This window comes from Podarcis gaigeae (assembly GCF_964106915.1).
Source record: "Podarcis gaigeae genome assembly, chromosome: 17".
Lineage (NCBI taxonomy): Eukaryota > Metazoa > Chordata > Lepidosauria > Squamata > Lacertidae > Podarcis > Podarcis gaigeae.
This window is the reverse complement of record NC_139694.1, coordinates 26,187,004-26,207,974: the sequence shown is the minus strand read 5'-3', so window position 1 is coordinate 26,207,974 and position 20,971 is coordinate 26,187,004. Positions and strand designations below refer to the sequence as shown.

At 42.4% G+C, this 20,971-nt stretch overlaps 1 protein-coding gene across 4 annotated transcripts in view; it reads left to right on the top strand.

Annotated features, from left to right (window-relative positions):
• The window catches only part of BNC2 (basonuclin zinc finger protein 2), a 415,468-nt gene that overhangs the window by 67,387 nt on the left and 327,110 nt on the right, over window positions 1–20,971 (top strand). Inside the window, exon 1 of one of the 4 annotated variants that reach the window (XM_083718499.1) lies at window positions 6,731–6,889. The exons of the other annotated variants lie outside the window; for them this stretch is intronic. The gene's annotated coding sequence lies outside the window, so the exon portion shown is untranslated. Of the gene's footprint in view, window positions 1–6,730; window positions 6,890–20,971 lie in introns of those variants that run through there. 4 annotated transcript variants of the gene reach the window in all.

Sequence of the window (20,971 nt, the reverse complement as noted above, 5' to 3'; positions counted from 1 at the left end):
TCAGACACGTCTAAACGACTAAACAACAACAACGAAGGTGAAACATACAAGGACCAATGTTTATGGTGCTGATGATTATGGTCAGAGGGGGCAAAGGGCCAGCCCTCTCATTCTCTTCAAGTGTCCCTATTTACCCCAGATTTGATCCCAGAAGGTCCCTCTTTTCCTCAGGACACCCCTATTTCATTGGAGAAATGTTGGAGGGCATGTCCCCATGGCAGTAGTAGGAGTGGTCAAAAGTTGGTGCATCAGAAACAACAGTTGGTGCACACTACCCCTTCCCTTGCACATACACAGGAACACATGCACAAAGAAGACAGACACCAGACAAGGCCCCTGAGTGGGGCTTAGCCCCTCCTGGTTTATATGCACCAGAATTGTCAAATTGGTTTGGCATTTTCATAATAACTAAATGGCTTTTTATTACTTTTGACCTGGCCGCACAGTGTGCCTGCAATTGTTTTAATACCCTCTAGCTGCTATTGTGATGCCCATAATTTATTTGTTTTCTTTAAAGAGAAATTATTGTTAGTAATTGGTAGCGCTCATATTGAACAGCTCCCCCACCCCCAATATTGTTGAGCGGCAGAGTACTCAATAGTGGGGGAAGAACTTGGCTAGAAGTAGTTTGAAGTGTCTGTTAAGAAATATCTTCCTGCTACATTATTAAAACTCGCCAGGCAACACAAATGTACATAACACAGAGCACGCTGGAAAACCCAGCTCAAATAGCCCCTTAAAGTAGCATACAGGAAAAACGATTAATGAAAAACCGATGAGATGGTAAGCCTACACGGCAGGCCATGGAGACTATCTTTCCTTTGCCATGTGAACATTACTTGGAATGACTTTTAAGTTCACTAAAGAGAGTGAATATATGTTGGGAGAATCCACAAAACAATTTTCAGCAAGTTAGATTTACACTGCTCAAGATGTACTTTTAGATAGCGGACCTTGTGCGGTGTGGTATTTATTTTTACGAGCAATTCGGTTCTAAGTTATCCTTTTCCCCTTCCTTTTCCAAAACACATTGCGTCTACACAGGAGGACACATTTCCCCTGTATTTCTAGAGATAACTCTCCACTTTCCCTCTCTTGTCTGCAAGGCTAGACATTAAGTCAAGTCCCACCTTTGTTCATTAAGAGTTGTGTGATAGGGAACCTCTTGTCTGATGCCACTCTGTCCGAAACGGGGTTCAGTTGGCCACTGCATGACGAGGAATGAGACCAGCTCCAGCCTCTGAGCTGTTCCCCTGCCACACAGCTGTTAAAAGTAATGGCATTCCTTCCTCTCCAAGGACTGACAAATCTCTTGACAAAGAACAGGCAAGAAACACACACAAGAACACACAGAGTTACTTTATGCAGTGATACAATTCAGGGAAACAACTTTTTTTTACTACAGTGGTACCTCCGGTTACAGATGCTTCAGGTTACAGACGCTTCAGGTTACAGACTCCGCTAACCCAGAAATAGTACCTCGGGTTAAGAACTTTGCTTCAGGATGAGAACAGAAATCATGCTTTGGCAGCGGGAGGCCCCATTAGCTAAAGTGGTGCTTCAGGTTAAGAACAGTTTCAGGTTAAGAACGGACCTCCAGAACGAATTAAGTTCTTAACCCGAGGCACCACTGTATTGGTATGTTGTGATGTTTAGCTGGTGATACATCGCAATGTTGAAAACCAGATATCACCCACCCTAAAAGCTGATACCCAATAGTGTAGAAGGCACAGGTAACTTGCAAAGGATCCTCTTATTTCAACTTCCTCTACCTTTTTAGAGCTGCTGAAAATCACTTTTGCTCTTTTATTTCTCTTAGGATGCCACCTATACATTTCACAGGACTTGACAGTGGTCCTTCCTGCAGTATGAAAAGGGAAGAAAGCTCAGCTCTCTTATTTTATGTGGGTTGGATTTGGGGCATGGAACTAGATTTCTGCAATAGTTTCTAAAGTCATAATTAAAGTTGGCAGTTCTTTTGGTCACTCAAGGAACTTATCAAATATGCCTCAAAGTCTGAAAGAGAGAAAGCAAGAGAGTGTGCGCATGCGGCTTTGAGCTCAGGTGTGTTAAAACTTCTCAAACGTCTCTTTCTCTTGATGCCTGTGATACCTAAAACAGTAGGATGGCTCTCCTTTTCGGTAGCTGGGCAGACTTCATTTAGACACTTATTGTACCAGTATTTCAGGAACCCTTAGCTCAAAAATCGCCTTACTGTAACCCCCATCTCCAGTGCAGGTGCAACTAGTTCTCTGCTCCCCAGAGCATATCATCAATTTCACGATATAACAGAAGCTTTTGAAGAAGGCTCAGGAACGCTAGATGTTTCACCTTCAAAGCTTCTCACGAATAAAAGGGTGTCACCAGCCCAGCCCTGTCATAGTGCATGTTAAAAGAGAGAATCATAGATTGAATCAAAGAACTGCAGAGGTCAGGATGCTTTCTGCCGTAAACAACAAGCATGCAAACTGTGACAGAGAAAAAGCCAAAGCAAAGAAGCTGTACCTGAAGAACAACAGACCTAGACAGAAAGGTGCTTTTTACAATCCAAATAACAAGTTCGACCCTAACGTCTTCACCACCTCAAACAGAAATACTGCTTATGGAACTGAGGAAATAGTCTGATTTGGTAGTACGTAGTACGTTGTTTCTCATGTTCAGAACTGCTGAACTTTTAAAGCCTATTTCAGGACCTTTTGGAAGTAATGCATCTCATAATGCTATGCAAGATACCTGAGTTCTATATTCTAGTTTTAAATCAACCCTCTTGAAATTTAGAAATATTTTTTCCCCTAGTACCAAACGTAGTGCTTCACTTTCCATTTCCAAAATATTTTTCTAGGACTAACCTCACCCGTAGACACCAGCTGCCATGTGCCAATTCAGCAATGAATAGCATCCATAAATGTCACTTAACTTGCCGATTAAACCAGATTTATTGCTATTTTGCATTGTTGAAACAGCACAAAGCAGCTGGAGTATGCTGGATTTTTTGGCATGTCACATTTGCATGGTTCCACTGCCAGGATGCCTCTTGATTGTCACCTTTTGCTCTGCAGCATTTGACACTGAGTTCTGGTTACGGAGGAACCTTAGAGAGGAAATCCTTGACGGTAAGATAAATTTTGTCAGTGGAACCAATTAACAAGAAGGGTAACAAGCTGTCCCTCGCTGGAGGGCTTCAGTCAGCATAGCCATCCCTTGGAGTTGCTCTACCACTGGAGTTCCTACACTAAGCAGGTGTTTTGACTAGTTATATGGTGACCTTCAACTCAATGATTCAAGTAATGCAACTCTTGTTATGCTATCTAGGTTCATTGATGTCAGAGCCCTGTAGAATGCATGCACACATTTTCAGACTTCCCTTCCACTCACAATTCTTCCAGGTTTAAGATTTCAGGGATATCTCTGGGACATGTAGCTTGGCTTACCTGCACAAGTGATCTGGGGCTATTTGCTCACCAAAAAACCAGACACACACTAAAAAGTGGACACAGAGTGTACGCACCGCAGTTGATTTCATCTACAAAGAAGTGATGCTCAAGTAGGGAAGGAATGGGAGTAGTGGTTCAGATATCTGACTTACCAGCCTTGCTTGAGCAGTTGGATGACTCTAATAAGTGAAATAGGTAACCCCAACAAAATGGTGGAAATTGGGCTCATATATCAAGGAAACGCACATGGACAAAGTCTGCACGCACAAGTGCTTATCAGCCAAATAACATGTCCATCTTTCTAGAAATGTAGAGATACATATTTACATACAGATGTATGCACACATTCAAATTCTCCCTATGCACTTGCTGTGATCCCAATAATTACCCCCCCCCCCAGTTGATGCCATTTGAATTTTTAAAAAATGCATTTGAACATCACTTCTAGTTTGGCCCCAAACCTGTGTCTTGCTTATGGCTACCTATCAAATTTGTGGCTGAAGTGAGAATTGGAACTTGCACAACTTGGTTTCATGTGCAGAGAACCATTGGCCTGCTTAACAATAATTCTGTGAACTCCTAACAGCCTCTAAATGACTTGTGTAGATTTTGAGTAAGCTCATGGAAGTCCATGTGTTTGGTAACCTGAAGGCTGGATTACTGTAGTGCACTCTATGTGGGGCAGTCCTTGGACCTCTCCCAAAAGGTCCTTCCTGTGCAGAATGCAGCAGCCAAGCTGCTGATGGGAGTATCTGGCTGGCAGCACGTAACATTGTTGTTAAAACATCTACACTGGCTTCTCTTGTAGACAAAAATGTAGTATGTAGTATATATCATTAAATGGATAGTATGTGACTCTAAGTTAATAAATGAAACGTTGATATTCTCGGTTTGATGCTAGAGTAAACACGCTGTACAAGAATTCAGAGTTTGAGAGCTTGATTGGGTTGGTTGTACGACTACTTTGTGGGAAAGGAGGAGGTTTGAAAATTATGTTTGTTTTGGAGTCAATTTGTATGGTAAGTTAAGTATGAGATTTATGGTGTGCAGTGTGCAGAATGTTTTATTTACTCTTCCAAAGATTATGGTTACATGCAACATCTGAATTTGATATTTTGAAACCAAGTTCAGGAAATATAGCATAACTGAATACAAACCATCCCCCCCTTAATTGAACCTTATATTGGCTTATTTGTTAGTACTGTAATTAAGCCATTACAGTATGCCTTACTCGTATCACTGGCTGGCGTTGCTCTTCCTAACTTCCTTCATGTAGAACTCATAGAACGTGCACATGCAAATATATTTATTGGTATTACTAAGTCCTTTCCACTTTTACCCTTCCTCATCTAGCAATTCACACTATGCACTCTTCCAACAGAATGCTCTAGGTGTCTGTCATCTGCATTCCTCCCATAGATCTCTGTGTGCAGGATACCCTTGCTCTGGATGGGAACAATGGCGGCAAGGGATTCAGAAGCCTGCTCATTTTAAATCACAGCAGATATTTTCTGGTTCCACTTGTCTATCCTTCTGCAACTCATTTTTGGGTCCCCAGTGAATAATATTTAGCATGTATTTAGTATTAATGCATTTTTCATGTACAGTATTTAGTAACTTTGCATGGGAGAAGGTGGGTTTTTAATGAGAAAAAAAAGTTCAATTTCCCTCCCCAAGCCTTGCAGCGTTTACCAAAATATATTGTGCGGTTATAGCATTCATTTGTGGTACAAAGAAAAGACAAACACTGCAGTTGTGATCTTATTGCACAATTATTCAAAATATTATCGATTTCAGGCTTTTAAATAAATTATTATTTATTTTTGCAAATTTAGAAATGGATGTGTGATGCAAACTATGCCCAATTCACTGCTTAATATCCTAATAATTAAGGATTTTGTTGAGTGTGAAAATGCTGTACAAGTTAGCATGTGCCTAATCAAGAAATGTACACTGCCCTGTAAATCAGCCTGTACCAACTGGAGTTTATGGCAATAATGCAATGTTCTTGTTTTGCTGTGCATACATGTACAGGATTTTTTTTTTTGTTGGTACTACATACTATCTTGCAAAGTATGCAAGTGTGCATTTGTAAATGTACAGTAAAACCTGTCTTAAGTGATGACCCAAGGGCCTAGTTGTGGTAGTCTTTTTAATTAAAGGTCAAACAAAATTATGCTGGGAACCTTAGGGAAACTTTAAAGTGATTTCTTAAGACAGGGGCTGCCTATTAGATTTTGTTCGTTGTATAAATCTGAGTACTTGGTTTGTGAATCCCATCCTGCCAAGAGTGTGATTCCTCACTCATTTTTATTGTTCAACTGGAAATGGCAGAACATCTGTGGACTGTTGAGGTTTGAGTCATAATACCAATGAAAGCATGTTTTTCGTGAAACAAGTAATGAGGATATAATTAGGCCAGGTTTAATTCTTTTTTTCACTTTGCTATTCCATCAGAAATGCTGCTTTCGACTAGATGAAGCACTCCGCAAAACTGTTTTGACAGAATTTAAAATTGTTTTGTTGTTGAAATGTCTCAAAATGAGGGAATGGTTGACATTTTGGAATGTTGACGCTCCATATTCACAGCAACAGCTCTGCTTGTGAACTGCTGACTAGGGATTGGGCACAAGGCATGAGGCCGAAGAAGGGATTTTGAAAGGGAACTCTTCTGATTCACAACAGATCCCTAAACGTTTCCAGTGATTACAAATACGCTTTGCAATAAAGAAAAGGAACCAAGTTTCTGGCGATTACTCAACCCTTTACTTTGCAAAATATGAAATTCTTCCAGGATTAAAAGAAGAAGAATGCATTTGTGGCATTGCTTGCAAACATGTCCTGGCGAAACATTGTTTTATGAGCTTGAAAGTGTGGCAGGTTTCCCTTAGTGGCATAGCGTAGAAGTATTGATGTGACCGCTACTCCACGAGAAAATGGAAAGGGCTGAGAGCAATTAACTAACCTTGCTGCAGAGCTATTTCCTATCAGTTTGGCCTTTACTGTAGAACAGTTACGCAGGAGTTTTCACTGTAAACTGATTGCTTATTATGCTGTTCCTTGCACCTGAATCCTTTAACATTCCTCATAGCTCAGAAAACAGTAGTACCTCCTTTATTATGGGATTGGGAAGCCATTTGTTCAAGTTATCTTTATGGTTTGGGAGCTGCTGCAGTGCTGTTGCTTTAAAGTAGCACCATGAGCATGACGTCCTGGGCTTCAGAGCAACACCCACAGGTCTCAGTCATGTGGGAGCAACCTATCTTGCAGCTTTTGGCAGTGTGGGCTCTGCCCACGTGGCTTGGAGCTTCTGTCGTTTATCTTTGCAGCATGGGAAGGAGTTGATGTGCTGTAACTTTCATGCCTTGAAGGGAAACCTAACTGGAATTAGGAGAAACATGCTACTTATATTGAAGAAGCCTTCCAGGAAAGAATGAGGTGACTGGTTGCGATAGGTGAGTTGTGTGTGTAAGAGCAAGAGGGTTGGCGGAATAGTGTATATCATGGGTAGGCAAACTAAGGCCTGGGGGCTGGATTCGGCCCAATCGCCTTCTAAATCTGGCCTGCAGATGGTCCGGGAATCAGCGTGTTTTTACATGAGTAGAATGTGTCCTTTTATTTAAAATGCATCTCTGGGTTGTTTGTGAGGCCTGCCTGGTGTATTTACATGAGTAGAATGCGTGCTTTTATTTAAAATGCATCTCTGGGTTATTTGTGGGGCATAGGAATTTGTTCATATTTTTCCCCAAAATATAGTCCGGCCCCCCACAAGGTCTGTGGGACAGTGGATCGGTCCCCTGCTGAAAAGGTTTGCTGACCCCTGGTGTGTATAGTGTGTTTACTGACTTAGGAAAATACATAATATAAGTCCCATATCTTTTTATTATGAAACTGCTGAATGCATGGATTGTTGGATATTGAGCTGGTTAATGCCTGCCCTGAGTTTACATGCTTGACTTTCTAGGCAGGCTTTTGCTATGCAAATTTCCAACAATAATTTGCACAGACTCATGGGTTTTGAGGTTGCACTTGTATGCGCATGCGCTTGCCAGAGAGTTTTACACATGCCATTTTAGGAGTGATCTGTGAGCACACAGCACATACTAAATGTATCTTAGCTTGCACAATGCTTTTACGAATTGGCAAAAGCCAAGCACCTGTGTATTTCTGTGTGTTTCCTCCCCCTCACCTCTGCATACCTATGCATGCACCACATTAAAAAGCAACATTTAAACATAATGGATAATAAGAGATACATTAGGATATTCTGTGAATACGAGCTCAGTCTTAAGTACTAAAAAAGATCATGAAGCTGATTCTTCTCTCTTCAAGTGATTTGGCATATTTACGCAAATCTAATTCGCCACCATATCTAATGTGCACCCTAATTTTCATGACGTAATTTGGCCAAAAAAGTGTGCATTACCTTTGAGGAAATATGGTGTCTTCAGAACAGTTACATGGTTAACCCATTTGAGTGTTACTTGGTCATGTTTGTACACCCATGGAATCGCTTCAGAGAGCCAGAGCTTACGTTCCCAATATTACATAGGAATTGACCCATGGCACAAACTTTTCCAACCACAATGACTTCTTTATTTGTAAATGCTTGAATGGCTGTAATCCCTGCATGCTTCACTTCCATTGAACTCAATGGAACTTTCTTCTAGGTAGACACGTCTAGGATTTTTTTATTATTATATATTTCTTTTGCTGTAAGTAGGTTAGTAAGAGCAGGTTGCCCAAGACTTTTGTATTTCTTCTATCAAATAATGTAGTGTTATGTGTATATTTCTTCACAGCTGAAGTCCATTTCTATACATTCCATATTGCCAGAATATCTATACGGTTCAGTGAAAGGAAGAAAATGTTTGTACTACTCATTTTCACAAATCTGAATAGTTTTCTGGTATAAAAATGCACCCGTTTTATGACTTTTAGATGCAAGAGAACCAGATGGGGATCTGGGGTGTGATTGTAACTTACTTCTCTCTTGAGGTCCTGGGATTTCTGCTAAGTATTGAGGTGATAGTTCATGGGTAGGCAAACTAAGGCCCGGGGGCCAGATCCGGCCCAATCGCCTTCTCAATCGGCCTACAGACAGTACGGGAATCAGTGTTTTTACATGAGTAGAATGTGTCCTTTTATTTAAAATGCATCTCTGGGTTATTTGTGGGGCATAGGAATTCATTCATCCCCCCCACCAAAAAAATAATCCGGCCCCACACAAGGTCTGAGGGACAGTGGACCGGCACTCCCTCTTGGAAAAGTTTGCTACCAAGTTATTAGAAAGCATGCAGTCATCTGTGGGTTTTTTGTGGATGGAAATCTATTATTCTTTCACTGCTGTCAGCAGTGAAAAGCCCAGTACACATTCTTTTGGAATAAATCTTACATTATGTTTTATTTTGTTTATTCACGGCAAAGTTTTTGCTTCTTGATGGCATGACACACATTGTCCCTTTCTGCTGTCAGCAATTAAGAGAAGGCCTTGGCTGATATTTTTTTTAAAGCCTTGTGACATAGAGAACATTTGCCTGAAACGTTCCCATGTGAGCCTCGATCTTGGCTAAACTCTGAAAGGGAGGAGGGAGAGTGAATAAGGCTTTTGTTGAAGAGTGACAGGCAGGCAGCGCCGGCTAAGTTTAACTTAAATCCTTTCGTTGATATTGGAAAGTCATAAGCCTGCAGATGACATTGCCACATTCAATGCGCTGTGTGATCTGGGACTTTGTTGCTTGCATGACTGTGTGGGTATGTGTATAGTGTAAACATTTTATGAACTGCAGTTTCTGATCCATCGGTCTGTCTGGGCAAGAATGTCCCTTGATACTAAAAAGAACAGCAATCAGGGCAGAATTGGTCAATGCGGCATGTCTAATGGTGGGAAGATATTTGAAGGACTCACTATAGACACAATAGACTCTCTAAATAGCCTCTTTGCACCCTGAGTCTTATTGCAAACAGGTTCATTAAGGAGAGACATTCTGACACACAGCATCACAGTAATGAAAGTAGCTCTGTTTTTCTAATATTGTATCTTGCCACTTCAGTTATGCTGCCAGTACAAGATTTCCCTTGTGTTGCTGTATATTTCTCCAGAAAAAGAATCAGTCTTCATAGAATATACAATTATTTTGTACGGGAATATATAACTCACACCTAAGATACAGCCTTTCCCTGTTTATGTGCACTAGTGCAAAAATAATTGGCAGGCCCATCTTCCAGACTAAAAGACCAACAGCAGCAGCAACAACAAAAAATGCCCACCTTCTATTGGAAAGATTTTAAAACAAATTGGAAGATAACATTGAAAAATAAATGTTGTCACAGTAAACTCTTCTGATGCCCTATATAGCAATGGTATATCCTAAAGAAAATATTTCCACCTTCTCTATCCTCTTCTACATTATAGGTAACCAGGCTATGAGCTGTTGAGTTAATAATCTACTGTGTTAGATCCAAACAGCTCAGGGTGTGAGTAGAAAGTGTTTCTGCTCTCAGGAGAGAGGTTGCTGATTTCCCTTGCCTCCTTGAGTGCTTCAAGGCATGTTTAAATCCCACTTTGGAAGGTTCCGGGCCCTTCAAGAACAGATTTTCATGGGGGGGGGGAGGTGCTGCAGTAGGAAGTGGTGGGGTGGGAGCAGGAACTGAGACAAGATTAGGTGCCCTGCATTATGGCGCTGTGGGTAAAAGCCTCAGCGCCTAGGGCTTGCCGATCGAAAGGTCGGCGGTTCGAATCCCCGCGGCGGGGTGCGCTCCCGTTGCTCGGTCCCAGCGCCTGCCAACCTAGCAGTTCGAAAGCACCCCCGGGTGCAAGTAGATAAATAGGGACCGCTTACTAGCGGGAAGGTAAACGACGTTTTCGTGTGCAGCTCTGGCTCGCCAGAGCAGCGATGTCACGCTGGCCACGTGACCCGGAAGTGTCTCTGGACAGCGCTGGCCCCTGGCCTCTTGAGTGAGATGGGCGCACAACCCCAGAGTCGGACATGACTGGCCCGTACGGGCAGGGGTACCTTTACCTTTACCTTTATTAATTTGGCCTTCGAACCCCAGACGGTGATTGTTTTTATCGGAAAGGGGAAGGGGAGATAAAATTTTGGCTATGCAATGGGCTTGAATGAGAACGACTACGCATATAGTTCAAATAATTTACTTGTCCTGTTGAACTTGGGTGTCATCTCTGAAATGGGTTGGTAGTTAATTTTCTGTGCGTTCCGATTCCACCCCGCACCCCCAACCCCCCGGAAGGAAAACAGCAGCAGCAGCAGCAACAATTTGTAGGGGCATAAGCTTAGATGCAGGGACGCGGGTGGCACTGTGGGTTAAACCACAGAGCCTAGGACTTACTGATCAGAATGTCGGCGGTTCGAATCCCTGTGATGGGGTGAGCTCCTGTTACTCGGTCCCTGCTCCTGCCGACCTAGCAGTTCGAAAGCACATCAAAGTGCAAGTAGATAAATAGGTACTGCTCTGGTGTTTCCGTGCGCTGCTCTGGTTCGCCAGAAGTGGCTTGGTCATGCTGGCCACATGACCCGGAAGCTGTACGCTGGCTCCCTTGGCCAATAAAGTGAGATGAGCGCCACAACCCCAGAGTCGATCACAACTGGACCTGATGGTCAGGGGTCCCTTTACCTTTTTTAAGCTTAGGTGTAATTTGAATGACTGATTTTATTTCAAAATATATATCTCACCTTCCTGTAAATGAGTTTGCTTGAGGTGGCCTAGAGGATCAAAACGATTAAAGAACTAGAATCAACTCAAACTCCAATCCTGAATGAACAAATTAATCAGTAGCAGCAATGAAAACTAAAGCATTTAAAGCCATTCATTTGCTCTGTATCAGGTTGTTAAGAAGAACAAGAACAAACCTTCAAGAGGTTAAGAATGCTGTACTATGCATTTTTACTTGGAAGGCAGCCCCATTGGTATCAATGAGGCTTACACCCTTGGAGGTATGCTTGTGATTGTTGCCTAAAATGTATGTTTTGCCTCTTTGTGTATAGAAACACTGCCATAATATTATTTCATTATATGCTTCTTGGTAATCCTGCAGTGGCTCTGTTTTCTCTCTTTTGGCCACCCTCCAAGTTCTCTTTTCATCTATTTTGTGTTTTAAAGTGAATTAACTTTTAGACAATGCAGAATAATAATCTTGATTCTCTCTAGTCTGCACTCTCTTGTTTTCCATTTCTTGGTCTGATAACTTTCCCATTTTCCGCAGGAGTTCTGAAAAAGAATATTTCATATTTAAGGCTGCAGCCCTCAGTAGATTTGCATGGAGCTAAGTTCAGTTGAAATTAGTTAGATTTAGTGCATTTAAATGGGCTGGATTTAATAATCAACTCTCTCAATCCCCTATCCCCAGTCCAGTGCTTTGCAACCAGTCATCCCATGAAACAGATCAGTGTGGAAATGCTATATTAAACCACTTCTTTAAAAAAAAAAAAATTGGACCAGGCCAATATGGCCAGCTATCGCCCAGTCTCAAATCTTCCATTCTTGGGCAATGCAATTGAGTGAGTGGTTGCTGAACAACTCCAGGCATGCCTGGAGAATGCGGACCATTTGGATCCCTTCCAATCAGGATTCAGACCTCTTCATGGGACTGAAATTGCCTTGGTCGTGCTGGTTGATGATCTCCGGCGGGCCAGGAACCAAGGTGAAAGCTGTTTCCTAGTCCTGCTGGATCTCTCAGCGGCCTTTGACACCATTGATCATGACATCCTTCTGGACTGTCAAGAGGGTTTGGGGGCTGGGGGCGATGTTAGGTGGTGGTTCTGCTTCTTCCTCCTGGGTCATGTCCAGAAAGTGGTGTTGGGCTCTCACTTGTGGGGTGCCTCAGGGCTCCATCCTCTCCCCTATGTTTTTTAACATCTATATGAAGCTGCTGGGAGAGATCATCGGGGGTTTGGGCTGGGCATTCACTAATACAGTGGTACCTTGGGTTATGTACTTAATTCGTTCCGGAGGTCTGTTCTTAACCTGAAACTGTTCTTAACCTGAAGTACCACTTTAGCTAATGGGGCCTCCCTCTGCTGCCTTGCCGCCACCACACAATTTCTGTTCTCATACTGAAGCAAAGTTCTTAACCTGAAACACTATTTCTGGGTTAGCGGAGTCTATAACCTGAAGCATATGTACCCTGAAGCGTATGTAACCCGAGGTACCACTGTATACGGATGATGCCCAGCTGTACCTCTCCTTCAAATCTGAACCTGTGAAGAGAGTGAAAGTCCTGTGTGAGTATCTGGAGGCGTTTGGAGGATGGATGGTGACTAACAGATTGACGTTGAATCCTGACAAGACAAAAGTACTGTTTGGGGGGGTAGGGGGCGGGCAGGTGGGGGGGGGGAGACTCCCTGGTCCTGAATGGGGTTACTGTGCCCCTGAGTGATTTGCATTGGATTTTAAATGACCGAATTAGACAGTGCAAAGAATAAGATGCCCAGCAGAGTAAAATAAAACGAGGGAGACATGGTTTTGTTTGGCACACCAATGCTTTATTTTCTTCCTAATGTGGAACTCAATGATAAAGAAAAGCTGCCTGCGCAGACAAGATTTGTGAGGGTAACCAGACAGGCCTCAGATGCTCCACACCTTGTCTTCATCAGTGCTGATCTAGAATTGCCACCTCTTTTTCTTCAAACACTGCAATTTAGTTCTGTGAAATTTCAAAAGTCATAATTTTTGATTTTGCAAAACGATATGCTTCTTCCTGGGGAGCCATCTCTTACACCTGTCATGTTCTAAAGGCAGGTGAAAATGAAGAATGGGGGGAGGGATGTTTGTTGATGGCTGCTACGGATTAAAATACACAGCAAGCGTGGAAACGCCTTGTGGCGTTTGGTCGGGTTTAGCAGAAGTTCCTCTCTTTTTGTCTGAGGTCATTTAATTGCAGTGTTGGTGGTAATCTCAGAGGGTTATTTCCTGGTATCTGTTTACTGTTTACTCCGCTCATGGGATGATGCTTTCATAGATTTTTAAAGTGGGGGGAGAGAAGGCATTTGAATTCATTGCAAGTGATGCTTCAAAGTCAAATTCGTTTGTTTAGTGGCGTATTTGGATCAGGGAGCTGTTCTTAAGTAGCACCAAAGAAGCAGGTGGGAGGTGTTTGTTTGCTTGCTTGTTCAACTACATTTGCCTCACTCAAAAGGGAAGCAGCTGGGGGAATGGAGTTGCACCCCATATTTTCTTGCTCTTCATCAGCTTTAAGCTTCACTTTCACTCTGCTACTTTTGCAAGTGTTTGATCCAACCCATACATACATAGAGATGTCCTTGAGCTACAGTTTCCTCCCCAAGTTTAACAAAAACAGAGCTGTTCCCTAATATATTTGAGAAATAGTCCTCCCTTGTTGTGGTTAAATCTTTGTATACCTTTTACTGACTTCTTCAGTTTTGGGTGACATCATCACCATCCTTTGTAACCTTTGTGGCTTCTAAGAATTGGACCACCTGAGTTTCACACGGTTTGGTGTTTTTTTGTGTTTTTTAAGGGTAGCTTTATCATTGCAGTATTGATTCTGGAGAAACTCTTTGCAGCTGCTGCCAATTGGGTCCTCTTCCAGCTGAAATATAGGCTGGGAAAGACAATAGGGAACGCTCCACATTTGTTGCATGTATCTTAGTTTTTTGTTACTTTGAAGTCTCCTGATACCCTCCACAGATTTGTCTGGGGAGGCCAATTTTTCGTGCAATTTATTCTATATTTGTCCTGCACAAAATCCTATGTCCAGTTTGTATTGTTTAAATTACACTGACAAAATTAAAATCCGTATGGTAAAACCAACAATATGTGACAGCCCCTCAGATATTTGAAGATGGCTGTCTCCTCTTTTCCAGGCTAAACATATCCAGCTCCTTCAACTGCTCTTCGACCAATGTGCAGTTATATAGCATTCCTTGTGCAGTGAGTAACCCCTGATATTACACCAGGCAAATTGGACTGCCACACTTCAGATATTTGTTAATAAGTTCATTTGAAATACCGTATTTTTCGTTCTATAAGATGCACCAGACCTTAAGACGCACCTAGTTTTTGGAGGAGGAAAAAAAATTTCTGAATTTCAGAAGCCAGAACAACAAGAGGGATTGCTGCACAGTGAAAGCAGCGATCCTGCTTGCTGTTCTGCCTTCTGGGATAGCTGCACAGCCTGCATTCGCACCATAAGACGCACACACATTTCCCCTTCCTTTTTAGGAGGGAAAAAGTGAGTCTTGTAGAGCAAAAAATACGGTAATTAAAACTCAAAGATCCATAGGCATTTCAATATTTAGGCACCCAGAGCTGGTGATATGCGGTGGCTACGAGACCCAGTGTGATGTGGTCATTAGAGTGTCAGGTTAGGGTTAGGGAGACCCAGCATAAAGTCTCCCGTTGGCCATGAAGACTCACTAGGCAACCTTGGTCCAGTCATTGTCATGCCTACGTCACAGCATATTTGTGAGGACAAGCAAGGAGAACTGTTTTTGGAACTAAGAGCTCCTCGAAGGAAGGGTAGGTTACAGATGTAATAAATAATATACATGTAGTGATGAATAAATAAATAAAGTGTGGATTCAGCTTTGCATTGGGGATGTCAGTTCTTCGCTCCATTATGAATTTGCTAGGTGGCATTAAACAAGCCACTATTCTCTCAGCCTCAACTTTCATAAGTTAATATTATAATTATTTATTTATTAATACTAACCATTTATTGATCATAATTATTAATTGAACTCCTGCCCCAACTTTCAACTCTAACAGGACTGATCAACGTAGCTCGCAAAGTCTTTAAACCCATACAATCAGATGTTCTAAAATAATACAGTGGTACCTCGGGTTACATACGCTTCAGGTTACATACACTTCAGGTTACAGACTCTGCTAACCCAGAAATAGTGTTTTAGGTTAAGAACTTTGCTTCAGGATGAGAACAGAAATTGTGCTCCAGTGGTGCGGCAGCAGTGGGAGGCCCATTAGCCAAAGTGGTGCTTCAGGTTAAGAACAGTTTCAGGTTAAGTACAGACCTCTGAAACAAATTAAGTATTTAACCCGAGGTACCACTGTATTGGTTAAGTAACTGTATTGGTGGTACCGAGGTACCACTGTATTGGTGTTAATACTACTTGTCTGCCTTAAGTAATTTATTTGAAATATGTGTCTCACACCAAAAGCTTACAGTGAGCCACCTTGGGGAGCGCATTTGGTGCAGAAGGTGGGGCAAAACATTTTTGAGTAAATAAATCTAGTAGCCCTGAGAAATCCATTCTAGATTTCTCTGTCTCTCTGCTGCTGCTGCCACCTGCCTATGAGACCCCTTGGGCCAGGGACACAGGATTGTCACATCTTTAGAGTTGCTTCCTTGACAGTGGGGAAATAGCCTGCTGAATTTGAAGCCCCCTTCTCTCCCCGGTCCTTCAAGAACTAGTATAGCAAACCAAGCCACATGGTATGGTAACCAGCCCTTGAGTGTGTTCAGAAACCAGAAGTCTGATTAAGGAGTTTATTCAAAAGGAGTCTTATGTAAGAAGGAAGAGGGGAGAAATGGCAAGTGGGAAGCTTCAAATGAAATAAAGCACTATATTGGTCTAATGAGAGCCAGTGTGGTGTAGTGGTTAAGAGCGGTAGTCTCGTAATCTGGGGAACCAGGTTCGCATCTCCGCTCCTCCACATGCAGCTGCTGGGTGACCTTGGGCTAGTCACACTTCTTTGAAGTCTCTCAGCCCCACTCACCTCACAGAGTGTTTGTTGTGGGGGAGGAAGGGAAAGGAGAATGTTAGCCGCTTTGAGACTCCTTCGGGTAGTGATAAAGCGGGATATCAAATCCAAACTCTTCTTCTTCTCTTCTTCTAACTAATCCTGCTCTTAATCCAAACTTAACATTGCAGAACATACTCTCCATGGTCTCCTGACTGTGGAAGCTTCAGCCACCGGTTGCAGGTTCAAGAGGGACAAAGGACTGTTTTGCAACAGTCAACTTTTAAAGGTTTCTGGCTACCCAGGTTGGACTTCATCAACAGCTGGTGGTATTCTGCCAATCACAGGCCAGGTCATGTTCCGTAGGTAGAGAAGGGTGGTGCCTTTTGGAAGTTTGGAGGTGTCTATCTCAGTGTTAAACATCACTGGGTTTTCCACAGTTGCTGCCAGATTGAACCTACCCTGTGTTCGTGTGTTTGGGAACTTGGGGAAAGAATGTGCCTGGTCTCTCTCAGAGGAAACTGAGGCTGAGAGATCAGAGCTCATCTTCACAGATATCACCCTTCGTATTTGCTTTCAAATGTTTCATTGGTTCACCTATATGACACTTACAACCACCCTGGAAGTCAACATTATCCCCCATACAGCAGATGGGAGGACTGAGAGAATGAGAACGGCTTCCCTAAGACTAGGCATGGCCAAACTTGGCCCTACAGCTGTTTTGGGACCACAACTCCCATCCTCCCTAGATAACAGGTCTAGTGGTCAGGGATTATGGGAATTGTGGTCCCAAAACAGCTGGAGGGCCTAGTTTGGCCATGCCTGCCTAAGACCATTTAGTGAATTCCTGGCAGAAAAGAGATCTGAATTGGGGACATCCTGATTTGTTGCTCCGTATCTTTGTCGCTACGCCATACCAGCTCTCAAAAACAACCCTTAAAATAACAAAATAAATGAAAACACAATAAGGTAAAGGTAAAGGGACCCCTGACCATTAGGTCCAGTCGTGACTGACTTGGGTTGCGGCGCTCATCTTGCTTTATTGGCCGAGGGAGCCGGCGTTTGTCCGCAGACAGCTTCTGGGTCATGTGGCCAGCATGACTAAGCCAGTTCTGGTGAACCAGAGCAGTGCACGGAAACACTGTTTACCTTCCCGCCAGAATGGTACCTATTTATTTACTTGCACTTTGACATGCTTTCAAACTGCTAGGTTGGCAGGAGCAGGGACCGAGCAATGGGAGCTCACCCCGTTGCGGGGATTTGAACCGCCAACCTTCTGATTGGCAAGTCCTAGGCTCTGTGGTTTGACCCACAGCGCCACCCGCGTCCCTGAAAACACAATAACAAGCAGTTAACCAGAAAAGCAAATGATATTTGGGAAATGCACTACATATATTAGTGCTGGTGTTTCTATTTTTTGCTGCTGCTGTTTTCTGGTTTGCGAGGAGGACTTGCATACACTCTCGCGTGTTTATCTTCACACCGTGTTGCCCTTAGAGTTCCAGTTTTGTCTTCTTTTTCGAAACAGAACTGTTTGCTGTGTACTTGTGCTAGAGAAGCAGAAGGCTTGTCCGGCTACCACTTTCAGGTTACCATTTTAGTTTGTAGAAAATGTGCTAAAGCTCCCTGGCAGGTGCATGAGCCCCCATGCTCAGTACTTCAGAATGGGGTACTTAAGGGAAGTTGAAAGAAATTAACCTCAATTAAAGGGAATATTGATGGATGGTTACGGAGATAAATATGATATATTGCCCAGGAAAATAAAAACACACATTAAAATAACATTAAAGTTGTGACAAAACATGCTTAAAGGTAGAAAATTTTGAGGAAAGGGGAGCCTTTTAAAAATAACTTTGACATCTCTCTCTTTAAATAAATAAATAAATGTAAACCCAGCTCTAATGAAGTGTGGTATAGAATTAGTTACAACGTAGTGTCAATATATTCGGATTTTATCCCTTGGGCATCTTTTAATTTTGATGTATGGTTTGAGCTACTCAGCATCCATTAAGCACGTTGAGGTGAGAAAATAAGTTCTTCGGCTGTGAATTCATCTTAATTTCCTTTTGTTCATTGTGCTTCTTTCAAAGACATTAGGAATAATTCACAGAGAACTTGTGTGAAAGTCCAGTTGAGTGGAATAGCAGCTGCACATGTATGCTTTCTTCTGCTGGATAAAACATACAGGTTCTTAGTGAATTGTGAATAATATTATAAAAGGCTCTTCTGAACGTTAATATGCATATGTAAATCATCTGAAAGTGAGTATATCCCAAGAGAGACTAATCACATGTGAGATTCCTTGCTTATGAATATCATACTAATACCATTCTTATATCAACTTAAATGGAATCCATTAATTCCATAGGCGGAGATGGGGTGGATTCTAGCTGCTGAAACTGTCCAGAGAACATTTTGTCCATTGGCTTGTGCTCATAGGCTTAATTGTAAACTGCCTTAGGTGCTTTGGCAGAAAAGTGGCACATAAATAAAATAAACCTATAATTGTCATCATGCTCGCTGATGTTAAATATTAAGGAAGAGGACATCAAAATGCTTTTGTCAAGACTTCTGAAGTATTGGGGAAATGGTGGAATATGTTGTCTTTTTAGCTTCCAAAACTCCATGTTTCCATCTTTGGATTGTGGTGTTGTGGTTTTTAGTCTTCCCCAACTCTTTTTTGGGGAGAGATTTGTGAGTGGAGACTGCTCTGACTTCAACCGGCTCTTTTGTAAAGTACTGCTGCTACTTTTCATCCGTAGCAAGACTCTTGAGCCAAGGACTCAGTTCCTGACAATGCAATTACAAATGCTTTTAATCCTTCTCCTCCCTTCAGAGCAAAGAAGGAAAGTGCTGATTCTATTGGAAATCATCTGGCAGGTGATGATTTATTTATTGTGACATTTATATCCCACCCTTCCTCTGAGGAGCTCGTAGCGACGTACATGGCTTACCAGTGGTGTAGCAGGGGTTGCCAGAGCCCGGGGCCACATGGTGACGGTGGGAGGGAGGAAAATGGATGAAGCACGCATGTGCATTCAATCGTCTAAGGGCGTCTGCGTTATCCAGGAGATCGCAGCTGCAGAGATAAGTAAAGAGTCATTCTGTTGTCTGGAGAGGCCACTTCCTGGTTTGCATGGAGAAGCCGTTTTCAGTGGAGCCCAGCGATAGAGGTGAACAGCTTTGTTGAGGCAGCACCTGTATTGAGGCAGCACTTGGTGGTGAAATTTTACCCATACAGCCACCTTGTTGAGGTACTTAGGCTGAGAGATAATGACTGGCCCAAAAGCCAACGCAGCGTGTTTCATAGCTTAGGGTGAATTTGAACTCGGTTCCCTCTGGCTGTAATTCAACACTCTAACCATTGCTCTGCTCTGGCTCTCTGGCTCCTCCCTTAAAGACAGCTAAGCCTTCTGAGCAGAAAGGAATTCATTTCAGTAGCTATCTTGCATGTAAAAGTGGGTGGATGTTTCGTGACTTGCACCCTGCCTGATGCTTTTGATAGGTCCAGTTCATGGCGTCTCCTGAAGAATTCTGGGACCTGTTGTCTGTTATGGGTGCTGAGCGTTGTTCGGAGGCCCCTGTTCCCTTCACAGAGCCATAATTCTAAAGAGTTCCCTGGGAAGAAGGATTGACTGTTAAACCACTCTGGGGCTTGCAGTCCCATGTGGGAAATAGCAGCTCTCAACATCCTTAACGAATTACAGCTTTTAGAATGCCTTGTAGGGGGGATGGCTTGAGTTTTTAAAATGGGGTGAATGTGACCACACATTGGGGAGTCACACCCACTGCCCCTGACCCATCTACTTAACACAGGTTCTTAAAAAGGGGGGTTATTCATGCACAAGACAGCATGCAGTTAGGCTCTTTCACACAACTGGGGATTTTGTTGTTGTTAACTGCATTTCAAACAAAAGTAATTGTGCAAAACTATGGAATACAACCAACCTGCTGTCCAGTTTCATCCTTGCATTTACCCAGGAATAAGTATTCAGTGGAATTTGCTTCTGGACAGACCTTTAAAGGATTGTGCTATTTAAATTGCAAGGTTATTCAGACACTGTATCCTCATATACCATCTATGCTTGCAGCCTTGGTGCTAAACTCTTCTCCTTACGGCATGCGTTCTTCATGTGCATTAAATTGGTACAAGATTAGGAGGCCAAGAGTTCATACAATACTTGCGAAAGTAGTGACAAACATTTCCACGTTCAGACAGGTCGATCTATTGGGGAAGCAGTCTCTTAAACTTAAATCTTCCTGGTCTTTACTCATTTGTTGAGGAAAGTAAAACCTATCGGAGTTCTAAATGCAATATAAATGTCCTGTATGATCATAACAAGTATGCAAAAACGTTTAAATATATTTGTGATGTATGGAAGCAATTACTAGCCTTGAATGAATCACGCAGTCCTAATGTTGGATCTAGCCAAAAACATATATGTATGTTTCTAAACAAAATTTCATTTGTGTGGGAGGAAAGAGGGAGAGGGGGAGAGAGCAAGGTTAACTTTTATTAGGAACCCATATTGAGCCATATTTTTAATGCCAATACCATTCTTTGTAACTCAAGCAATAAAACTGCTCCATATTAGGCTTAGGTTACTCTTTCCTTCCGTTCGCTGTCACCAGCCTTCCCAGGGAGATGCTTTCTACTATAAAAATAAAACTTTTAATACTTGGACCTACACAAATAGCAACCCGGATTACGTTGCAGAGCTCTTGTTCTGTTTGTGCAGAACCTCGGCTGCGGTTGCTGAGATAGTAAGGAACACTTAAATAGGTGGTCGTGGTTCAGGTTTTGTTTTGTTTTTTAGATTTTAAGTACAGTATAACATTCATTCATTCATTCATTC